Here is a 12,260-nt window from a genome sequence, read left to right as displayed (position 1 = left end):
ACTCAGGATTCCTGCATTTGTCTATTGAGGATATTCAGTGTCATCTGACTAGTGTCCTGCTTGTCGTGGAGTTCATACACTTTACCAATTGTCCTACTACGCTGCTGCCTTCTCGTCACAGATTCTCAAGGCAAACGTTCTTGTTCTGGACTATTAGTTCTGATTCAACCCATCATTCCCAACAGTTCTCTGTTCATTCAATAAACCTCGTATTCATAAAATCTACTTGAACTCTAATAGCTTTTCCTCATAAGAGAAATAATATCTAAAACCTCCTTTAGGGATCTATTTACTAAGCAGTGATAAGAGACAGAGTGAAAAGTGATAAGGTGCCAGCCAATCAGCTCCCAACTGTCATTTTTCAAACACAGCCTGTGAGATGGCAGTTGGGAGCTGATTAGCTGGCACCTTATCACTTACTTATCACTTTTCACTCTGTCTCTTATCACTGCTTAGTACATAGACCCCTAATTCTTGCTACCATGGTCTCAACCCGCAGAGTCTGATTCATCACAGGGGGCCACATTCCTAGAGTCGTGACAGCCTGATTCTGACTCGGATGCAATTCCCGTACAGCCGCAGCAGCCTCCTTAGTTCCTTATGCTAATGTGAGAATCCGCCCTTGTATGCCGAATATCCGCGCGTCTCCATATGGAAACCCATCCCAACCACTGTCTTTATGTCCGCAGCCATTAACATTAGTATCGGTACTTGCACCCGCCCCATGCTGTGGGCAAATGATCCATCAAAAACAGCCGTCCCATCTGCGCCTGCACGCTACGAACGAGCGCGGAAGTCGGCTTACATGCCCAGGACACTCCCACAAGTTGGATCAGTTCCGCCACCCCGTTACCACCCAAAAATGCCCATTTCACTAAAATAGTGCTCCGTAGGCCTGATCCGGCACATGCGCAGTTGCCAATTTGTTTTTGCAGCACATGCACACTTTGCAGGTATCCCTTAATGCTTCCACTTGCGGCCGACTTAAAATCTGGCCCATAATTCTTTAATATTGTGTAACATGAGTCAGGCTGAACAAGAAGCATGTTAAATAATTGTACAGCGGAGCAGAGCAAGTTAGACATGTAAAAATATAATTATGAATTAATTAACCTGCATTAAAAGCACAGGTTACCCATACATTTGGTACGGGTATGTAGTCTACTTACAAAGTACAAGAAAAGCAATGAGGTGCTTTAATTCATACCCACCAATTACAGATCTGCTGTTAGCAGTTTACTGTAGCAGTACTAATGAAAGCTAATCTGCACCAAAGCCTAAAAGTACCAGACATTTTGTTTTCTATCTTGCGTTAAAAAGATAAAAGCTAGTTGATGATTGGTTGCCAGTGGCAGAACTACAGAGGGTGCAAGGGATGTTACTGATATGGGGTAAGGTGGGCTGACCCTTGCCCCAAACTTGTTATGAGGTCCTGCAATGAACAGTTCTACCCCTGCTATGGTTTAGTGATGATTTTAGTATGCAAAGGCTGCATAAGCGTGAGAATATGTAAGAATACTGGTGTTTTTGCTGTATGACTGTTTATGACAGCCTTGTTGCTGGGCAGTTTTCTACTGCTGGCGGGTCAGATGTTGGTTTGAGCCAATGATATTGATTGAGGGAGTGGTCGGTTTATCAGTATATATTGACTCGTTTGCATGAGGTCAGCCTCTTTGGTTATGGATCTTTGAAATAAGAACAGGCTGAGTAGCTTTGCCTTTCATAAAGGCTGTGCACATTTTTATTACTATCCTTTACCATTCCTTCCCTTTCTCCCTTTGTAATGAAAAATGCAGCATCCCTTTCATCGCACTTTTCCCCGGTCACTCTTCCCCCCCACCCAGCCCAACCCCCCCGTCGTTCCAGTCTTATTTCGTTATCATCTCCCACACTAGCTACCCTCCCTCACCTGCCCGGCCCCCAGGGCCTGCGCCACTTCCCATCCTACAGCCCCGTCAGCATTCTCTCCCCTGTCTCCAGCAGGAGCTTCTGCGTCCCCGAGCTCCAGCTGCAACCCCACCCTCCTCCCTTACCTCTTACTGTCCTCCCCGGGGCTGCGCGGTCTCAGCACGCAGCAGACCCGTCAGCTCTCTGGCCCCTCTGGCCGGCGGTAGCACCCGCGGTCGCGCATCTGCTTAGCCACGGGCACCTCCCTTCCCTCTCCTACATCTTGCGCCGCAGCTTATTCCCCTCATGGTGCGGCTAGACGTCCACCTTCCCGGGTGGTCCTGGCGTCCTGCCCTAACTGCAGGCCCGGCGGCCATTTTAAACACTCCGCCGGCCATGTTATACATAGTAGTGCTCCTCAGCACCGCGCGGCCAGGACAGTACCTGTCCACCCTTGCCTCTTCACACATGTCACTATGTCATCACATCCTCTGTCCTCCAGCATCGGCCCTTGTTATCCCATGCACCCCCTCCCCCGCATGGCCTCCCCTCCACCGCATGGCCTCCCATCTATACCTCGCCCCCCACCCTTCTTTCTACCTCTTCTAGGGGTTTTCAGCGTTTTCCTCCTGTATCCGTTATATTATTTCCCCCCCTCCCCACCCTGCCACTTTTCTCCTTTTTCCATTTTCTTTCTCCACACTGCCCCCCCACCCTCCCCTCTTTTTATTTCTATTTTTTTCCACCCCCCCCCTTCTCTCTTCATTTACTCCTCTACCATTCCCTGGCAGTTTTTGCTGCTCTTTGGCCCGCGCCCACGGGCTGTTTTTTCCACTTGCATCACCTCTCCGGCCTCTCACACCCCCATACGTCCCCGCTTCCTCAGTAGTCCCTCCTTTATGTGTTTTACTCACGTGTATCCTGTAGTTGCAGGTTACGTTTTGCGGGAGGAGTGTTGAGGGAAGATTCAGTGATTCGATCGGTGGAGGACCTTGTGCACGTCAAGGTGTCCCCGGCGGTCGAGTCGGCTGCTCCTTCGCGTGAAATTTTCATGGTGGAGGTTCTGGACCTCCTGGTGCTGGTGAGTATGATTACTTAACAAATTTTGTTACTGCATTTTTTACTATCAATTTTCGTTACCTGTGCGCGCCCACGTAAAATGGCAAGAGGGTCCCACAATATTTTTAAGAGGTCAGGTGATAATGATAAGATGGCTGATGATGCAGGATATAAGGTTTTAGCATAAAGAGAAATTTGCATTGTAAGAAATCGTTTTGTTTGTTTTTTCAGAGCAGTTGCGCGGCATCGAAGAAAGAGTTGCATATTTTAATTTGTAGAATTTTGCTCGGTCTCTTATGTGATGTAGTAAGGGGATTCAGGCTAATAAGACAAACGCCGGGGGTTAGACGAAAATTCTTGACTATAATAATTGGTTTATTTATACTCATTTTCATCGAATGCTATTGGGCGTACGGGCTGATGAGCATGGGTATGTTAGTGATTCATCTGTTTGGTCCGTTACATGTTTGTCCGGTTAATGTGTGGCATGAGTAGAGTTTATATGCCCAGTTCGGTCGGAACTACGACGGTTAGTTGGTATGCTTTTTGGGTTTAAAGAGGCTTACGTTTGGTTGCAGTGGCGTTGACCCTCCTTGGTTACGGGGCCGCCCCGCAGAGCGTATTCTGCGGTAGGCCTAGTGCACAGAGGTGGCGGGAGGCGGATGGTCGCCTGTTATGATTCCCGATTCTCTCTGGGGTCGGGCTGGTCGTTGAACTCTCCTGTCTCCTCTGCGTGGACGAGCCCCGGCCCAGGGATTGCCAACATTACGCTGGGCTTAGGGCCTGATTCAGAGCAGAACGCTCTGACCAGAGCGCTCGCTCTGAATCAGGGCCCTCCTCCATGAAAATGGAGCGACCTCCTGGACGCTCGTATAGCTCTGGGTGACCACCCACAGCTATAGCGAGCGTCCATGATGATGGTCGCGATGGTCTTGACCATCGCGACCATCGGACTTGCGACGGAGACCCTGCGGTAGGGTCTCCCTGCCACAAGCCCAGGAGTGATTTTGGCTCTATCAGAGCCAAAATCACTCCCACTGACATCACTACTGATGTCAGTGAGGGGGCGTGCTGTCAATCAACATCGACAGCACGCCCCCCTTGGTGCGAGACCCGGAGCGATGGAAAGCCCGTCGCTCCCCGGGTCTCGCGCATGTGCACGACGGAGCTCCCTCCGTCGTGCGCATGCGCAGTTGGGAACATCGACCCGCTTGCGAGCGTACTGCCGCTCGCGAGCGGGTCTGAATGACCCCCTTAGCCCTCTGCTTGGAGTCGAGTTCTAGGAATCTGGTTAAGACTTAGGGCCTGATTCAGACCCACTCGCGAGCGGCTGTACGCTCGCAAGTGGGTCGATGGTCTGCACTGAGCATGCGCACGACGGAGGGAGCTCCGTCGTGCGCATGCGCCAGACACGACGAGCGAAGGACTTTCCTTCGCTCGTTGTGTCCGATCAAAGGGGGCGTGCTGTCAATGTTGATTGACAGCACGCCCCCTTTGGTGGGCGTGCCGGGGGCGTGCCTCCCTGACGGGGGCGTTCCCACGGGAACGCCTCCCGTCAGAAGCCGGCCCACTGACATCACTAGTGATGTCAGTGGGAGTGATTTTGGCTCTGATAGAGCCAAAATCACTCCGGAGCTTGCGGTTGAAAACCTCAACCGCAGGCTCCGGCTCGCAATTTCGATGGTCGCGATGGTCACGACCATCGCGGCCATCAAAATGCACGCTCGTATAGCCTGTGGGTGGTGACCCACAGCTATACGAGCGTCCAGGAGGACGCTCCATGAAAATGGAGCCCGGCCCTCATGCAGAGCGTGCGCTCTGCTCAGAGCGTACGGCTCTGAATGAGGGCCTTAGTCACCGTTGTTACCTACTTTTCAGTGGTGATAGCCAACCTAGAGGTGAAAATTTTTTTTCGGGGGTTGTGGAGTTTTCATTCAGATTACTTTAGGACGTTTATAGAGTCTGAGCTATCAGGGTACACCGTAGCTTATGCTTGGTCAAGGTTTATTACTGAATTTTGCAGGCACAGGTTGGTGCAGAGGTATTGGGGGGGCGGATGGGGTTCCTTTTCCTCGTTACTCCCTGCAGGATCTCTGTACCTCTCCGGTGGGGTGGTTTGCCACACAGGTGGCGTTTTTTAGTTCCCGGTTAGTACAGCATTTTCTCCTAGGCATTGTGGATTTCTGTTAATAATGCATTCCCGTAGGTCCTTTAGAATAGTTTCTCCATTTTGTATGCAATATGGGTTACGGTTCCTTGAGGGTCACGTTTGATTCTGGGTCGGTTGTTAGTTTGTGGCCTGCTGTACAAGGCTACGTCATTTTCATGGGGTTTCAGTGGTTATCAGGTTTTTTGGGCACAATGTTTGCCTTTGGGCTGCATGGGTTCCTGTGCTTATTTTGAGAAATCCAGATTCTTTGGCAATGGTGGGTTCAGGCCGGCACTGCACAGGTTGGTGTAGCGCATGATCTGGTATACTTTCTCTTCATAGGTTCAGGAAGGAGTGACGCCAGTTCGCCCCTCCCTCTTTTCTTGCAGGCACCTCTTACGTTTGGGGATTAAAGTTATATAGGTATTGATGAGGGGTCGTGTTTTTTCTTTTTGTCGTTTGGGGATCAAGTTGGTCATGATAGCAAGAGGTCGTTTGTTAGTGATTAGATTTGTTTAGTTGCTTGGTCACACTGCGGGCTTATTTACGGTTGGCACGGTCTGTAGGGAGCGTGGGTAGTTAGTGATAGGCTTCTTTAATTTAGCTATTCTATATCTTTTCATAGTTCAAGTTGTATTTAGGACGGGAGCGGGTCGCTGCCGGGGATAGCCAGCCTCTTCATTCCAGTTAGTTTGCCGGCAGAGGTCAATGAGGTACTCCATAGTTGGGACAGGTTTCTGGTTCTATTCAATGGCGATCGCATTTGGCTTTGGCCTTCGGTGGCAAATTGTCGAGGCAACTGTCACCAGTGCGGCTGGCTCGTCCTGGGGTTCTTGGCCTTTATTTTTGATGTGAAATTTCTGAGCGGCTTCTTGTATTCAGGTTTAGCGAAGGTAGTTCTTACAAGTTATTTGTTGCTGTACGGAGCTGTTCCCAATTATCGTGGCCGTTCTCTGGTCTGTGCAACAGCGTTTTTCATCTTGTTAATTCCTGGTTCGACTAGACTGGGTTTAGTTCATGACAGAAACAAACAAAGCGCTTCTTCAATTTTCGTTTTGTGTTGCTGCGTCAGGTATTTTGTGCATTTCGGTGTTGAATTTTTAGATTTTAACATTCAGATGCCGTTACTGCCTCTCGTTACAATGACACCACGGTTGTAATAGCCTGTTTTGTGGGCTTGACGAACTTTTAGTGCTCAGACATCTACAGAGGGTAAGTCTTAGAATATTTGCTTAGCTCCTTTGTTTTGGAACCATTAGTAGCAGGGTCGGTCTAAGGACCGGCTGGTTACGGCGCAGCGGGTATCTCATCTGTTGTAAGCTTGAAGGTAGTCATGACCCAACCCAGTCAATTTATTGTCGCTATGCTATGACAGGTTGGGTGAAGGGTTTTCCCGTTCGCGCCATCCCCTGGTGTTCTAATGACATGCAGCTTGGGTCAGGTGGTTTTTGAGGTCTCTCTTTTCCAGTTGTCCCCTTTTTGGCTGCAAAATTTTGGGGTGTTTTAGGGCCTTCTGTTTACACACATCATCTGATTATAGCATATACAATTTACTCAATCAGTGTTTGTCTAGTGCAAAAGGTAGATAGTTTTCTTTTCTCAACATCCTGAAATTTATTTGCCCTTTCGGTGCATCATCGAGGTGGCTCCCTGCTGGTGGGACGCAATGGTGCTTTATTTACATCACGATCTTATCCTGATTTACAAATTTCAGTTGCTATAGTTAGGTCAGGGTTTTGGTTGGGTGAGGATCGTATGCTTCAGTTTTTTGGTACTTAATTCTTTCAAATTGGGGCAGCTATTTGGCACAGCGTTTAAAGGGGCATCTCCTGCGTACATGCAGTTCTTAGAGTGTGCTAAGTCAGGTGATTACGAGACTTATATGTTGTGACAGTTAGTAGATGCGCACCTAGCAACAACTTGAAACATTGTTTACCAGCCAATCGTTGGACGTCCAGCGTTCAACGATTGGGGGGTTGTGAAGGGATTTTTAAATTTTTCCTCCCGGAAGCCTTGATCTGACCCAATTTGGTTCACGGGTAGGTTTTTTACTTTTTCCTCTTCACTCATGTTACTTGTTTCCCCTCTTATGCATCCCTGCTAGATAGTTGCTATGTGTTCTCTCAAAGTTGTGTCGGGATGGTTGGGTTTGGTGAGGTGCTCGTAGTACAGAATTTTTGATTTTCACGGGAATTACTGCGGTTGACAGTATGGTTTGGCTTGTGGGTCACTCTTAAAATTTTGGTCTGGAGTGACATGGTTGGGTTACATGCCAGTTTTCTTGTTTTTATGGGTGTGTGAGGTTTGGCTTCGAATTTCATGCTTGATTTGCTGTTTCCTTGGTGGCCACATTGGGTGTGCTTGTCGAGTGGGGTTGCCTGCCGGGAGTAATGACATAGTTCAGCTGGAAGGTGGATTTGATTGTTCGTGGTGAGTGGTTGGTTGAAAATAAGTCCGAATGGGAAGATTGTGTGGTCTAAATTGGTGCCTCATTTTTGACTTGGAGAACGGAGCGTAGCATGGTGTGTCGAGGATAGGGTGAATGTGTCAGTAGCCAGTTCTACTGTGTCACTGGGTAGCTTGGTTCTGTGTCATAGCTTTTTGTTGGTGATCCAATGTGGTATTTTCCGTCTGGTCAGAAGGTATCTTAGTGGCCTGGGTCTGGGTGTGCAATAAGGATTTGTGGTTCTCGGCTTAGGTCATTTTGGGTGGCGGGCCAGTTTCCTTTGGAGTCTGGCTTTGGCGGGAGTATGCTACAGCTCAGTGGCTTTATGTGGTGCAAGATAACTTTGTGGGGGCACTTGCCTTCGATGAACCTGGCGAATTTGTCCTTCTCTGTGTGGGGGGACCCAGGTGCTTTTGTACGGTAGCATCTCGGATTGGCCCAGGAGTGAAGTGGGACTCTCACATCGTTAGTGCGTCTTCAGGGGGGTTGTTTTAGTCGGTCCCCGAGTACTTGAGTGAGTTGAAAGCTAGAACTGAGTCTGCAGCGTCTGTTGCCACCCTGGTTAGGTTAATTAATTAATTAGAAATAAAAGCTATGACCTTTTAGCCAAGCTATTGTTGTCTGTGTCGTTATTTATTAGTTTAAGTTAAGTAAGCTTGACAAGGTTGTTAAGGGTTAGAAACAATAAACCAATGTATATCTTATAGTAGGCGAAGGCTGCATAAGCGTGAGAATATGTAAGAATACTGGTGTTTTTGCTGTATGGCTGTTTAGTACAGCCTTGTTGCTGGGCAGCTTTCTAGTGCTGGGTGGTCAGATGTTGGTTTGAGCCAATGATATTGATTGAGGGAGTGGTCGGTTTATCAGTATATATTTGCTCGTTTGCATGAGGTCAGCCTCTTTGGTTATGGATCTTTGATACCCACCATTTAATGAATTTTGTTGTGTCACTAACCTTTCTTTCCCAAATAAGGGAGGCGCAGCATGGCGGGAGTACGCCGCAGCTCAGTGGCTTTATGTGGCGCAAGATAACTTTGTGGGGGCACTTGCCTTCGAAGAACCTGGCGAATTTGTCCTCCTCTGTGTGGGGGGACCCAGGCACTTTTGTACGGAAGCGTCTCGGATTGGCCCAGGAGGGAAGTGGGACTCTCACATCGTTAGTGCGTCTTCAGAGGGGACGTTTCAGTAGTTCCCGAGTACTTGAGTGAGGTGAAAGCTAGAACTGAGTCTGCAGCGTCTGTTGCCACCCTGGTTAGGTTAATTTTATAATTAATTATAAATAAAAGCTATGTCCTTTTAGCCAAGCTATTGTTGTCTGTGTCATTATTTATTAGTTTAAGTTAAGTAAGCTTGACAAGGTTGTTAAGGGTTAGAAGCAATAAACCAATGTATATCTTAATACATTTGAGTAATTTTAGTAAATAATACTCAATGATAGTAGAGCTATAAACTGGCCTAACTTGTATATTCTGGTACATTCATTCATATAAGTTTCCAAAGAGGAGTTTTAAAGATTCATTTAATACTACTGTCACACATAAGGGTCTTAGCCCCACAAAAGCAAGTGTAAACAATCTGCCAGCAAATATGGGTGCAGCCATATTGGATTCTGTCAGTGGATTCACTGATTCTCCCAGTGTACAGCAGCTTTGATCACCTCATCTGCTCCACCTCCAGTGTTTTGGCTTTGGATTTCCTTTATTATTATAATTAGCATAAATAACATTCATTTTTCCAGTCATTTGCAGTCAGTTTTGACCACCTCACAGCACCTGAAATCACCAGGGAGCGACTTAAAAACAATACAAAATATGCAACATATGTAATATTCCGAATCCTGTACTCGCTGCGACTTTGAAACCCCTACGTTCGGGCGTGTTCTGTTTTCTAAAAAACTGAACCGATCATCTTTAAATTTAAACCAGCTCTGGAGATCAACCCATTGCAAGAACAACAGGTATCATTCGTGAGGATTGTTCTTGGCTCCAGTTGCATTCTTCACCTTTGTTGCTTACGCTTCTGTGATCTCCTAGTATAGTATATTGCAAGTTGGAAAAAGGCACTTTTGAAGCTGCGTCTATTCCCATTCTAGGTTATATATGGGGTTTGCATGGACCCTGAGAAGGTGCAAGCTTTTTTGGATTGGCCTTAGCCCACCACACTTCCTGGGTTTCGCTAACTTCTACAGGATGTTTTTTCGGGGTTACTCCTCTTACAGCCCTTGCCAAGAAAGAAGCTAATCCAGCTAAGTGGTCAGAGGAAGCCCGAACCGATTTCCAGCGCCTGAACTGAAACAGACGTTCATATCTGCTCCTATCCTCAAGTAACCAAGCATTAATAACCCACTTTAAGTAGAGGTCGATGCCTTTTCTGTCGGAGGAGGGGTCGTTCTCTCCCAAAAGTCGCCTAAAGAGCAATAGCATCCTTGTGGGTTATTTTCGCGGAAATTCTTACCAGCAAAGTGTAACTATGCCATAGGACAAAATGGAGGCACCTATTGGACGGAGCTTGAAATCCTGTCACAATTTACACTGATCACAAGAATCTGCTTTAACTCAAGATGGCATAATGCATGAATGCACGTCAGGCCCGTTGGGCACTGTTCTTTTCCCGTTTCGACATTCGCATCACCTGATGCCCTGTCACGAACTATGGTGGAAGAGGAAGATTCTAATTCAACAGATCCACGGACAATTATCAGTCCCCTGAGCATTGCCATGAGCAAACCTGACAATATCTCTCCCCAGGGGAAGACATTTGTCCCGAAAATCTACTGGGAAAATAACTTCAGCAGGCATCTGCAAGACCCAGTCACTAATCTGGTCGGGCTATTGGAGGTCTACGCTTCTTCAGGACGTTCAACAGTCCGTAGCCGCATGTGCTAAGTGTGTCCAGCACAAAAGCTCCAGGCAAGCGTCGGCTGGACAACTATTTGCCTCTGTCTGTTCCGACCAAGCTGTACATTGCAGTTATGCTGCATACACACTACACGATAAGTTGGGCGATATGAATGATTACGATATCATTATCGTTCATCCCGTTCAATATCATCCAGTGTGTATGCAAGACATCATTAACGATGTGCACTCCTGTAGATCGTTAACGATGTCTTTCATCGCCCGTACTTGCAGGTTGGATCATCAAATCTCTAAAACTATGGCAACCACCCTACATGAACAATAAATGTTCCTTCTCTGGGATCCATTTACTCTGCACCAGTGAGGAAGCCCTGATAAAACTGAACAACTTGAAATATAGTGTAATTTAAAATTTAATGGGATTAAGTAATTATTGTTCATCCAGGTTTTACATACATTGGCACAAAATCAGTTAAATCTCATTGTGTTTCCTTGGCTAAGTAATCTCAGTCTTGGGGGGTATTCAATTTGCAGCGAAAAGTCCGTGCTGGACTTTTCGCTCCACATCGGAGGTTTTGACGGGGATAAAGTATCGGGCGCGTGGCCGCTATATCCCCATATTCAATTAGGAATCAGCAAAACGGGAGCTGGCAGAAAAGTTTCGAAAAAATTAGGGAATTTTCGGGAACTGTTCCTGGGACCTCCCTAAAGATGTCCAGACATGGGGGATCACTATGGGTACCCCCCTTTTGCCTGCTGAAGGGAGTCGGGGTTTTCAAATAGCTGCGGCAGGTGCATAAATACACCTGGAAGAAGGTGGTGAAGAATAGCACTTAGCTTTTTTTTGGGGGGTGGGGGGAATAACTATGGCCATCAAATTTGGGATACATGAGTTGCATGAATACATGGGTGCAAGTATATTATTAAATCCCGAAAATTATTTTTTAAAATTCTTAAAAAATGCACCTGCCGCTATCACCCACAGTGAAAAAAAACACCTGCCGCATACTTTGAAACCCCTCTGGATTTAATTTAGCTATTTTAGAAGTGTGTTCCCTATTTATTTATTTTTAACCCCAAAATGTTAAATATGCTATTTTTTTTTAAGCCTGCACCCATAAACCCCAATTCTGCACTTTTTTTCACCACCTATTCTGTGGTGAAAAGTTATCCTCGTTTTTTTACAAAGATTTTTTGCACCGGCGAAAAGTCTTTGTGATTGAATATGGGGATAATTAAAATAGGCGAAAATGACTTCATCGGCGATAATTTATCGCCTATTTTAATTCGCCTATTTCACATAAATTATTGCCGATAACGGGTTTTCACACCAAAATTGAATACCCCCCTTAGTGGGCAATTCATTTAAGTGCTTTTGCTTTCTATGGAGATGGCAAAAATGCCCAATTTTGCTGTTCAGAGCATAGCCCAATAACTAATGCCTATAGGCTACATGATTAATTACTGATAGAGGAACAAATTGTATTCCAGACTTGTGGCACTACAAATGCCAGCATGCAGTGCCTCCATCATGAGTTAATAATTATGGCCCCACCAAATTCGCTGGGCATTGAATCTGGAGGCCAAAACCGATCTGAACTAGCCACCCACTCCATTACACTCTCTTCTATGGCTTATTTGCACGAAATATATTCAATCTCTTAAAAAGAATTTATATACAAATGTGACTTACAATTTAATTTCTTTTAAAATCCCCTGAATCTCTGGCAATATAGTTATTTATTATGTTATCATTCATTCCCCTTTAAAGAGAACTCACTATTGACCAGTGATAATTGTTTCAGTTTATGTGTCAGTTTAATGATAGCAGAGTCGGGTGAAGATTTCAAACAGGAGAACA

This window comes from Taudactylus pleione, unplaced genomic scaffold (assembly GCF_031769625.1).
Source record: "Taudactylus pleione unplaced genomic scaffold, aTauple2 ptg000571l, whole genome shotgun sequence".
Taxonomy (NCBI): Eukaryota; Metazoa; Chordata; class Amphibia; order Anura; family Myobatrachidae; genus Taudactylus; species Taudactylus pleione.
The sequence above is the reverse complement of the archived record's forward strand: the minus strand, read 5'-3'. Positions refer to the sequence as shown.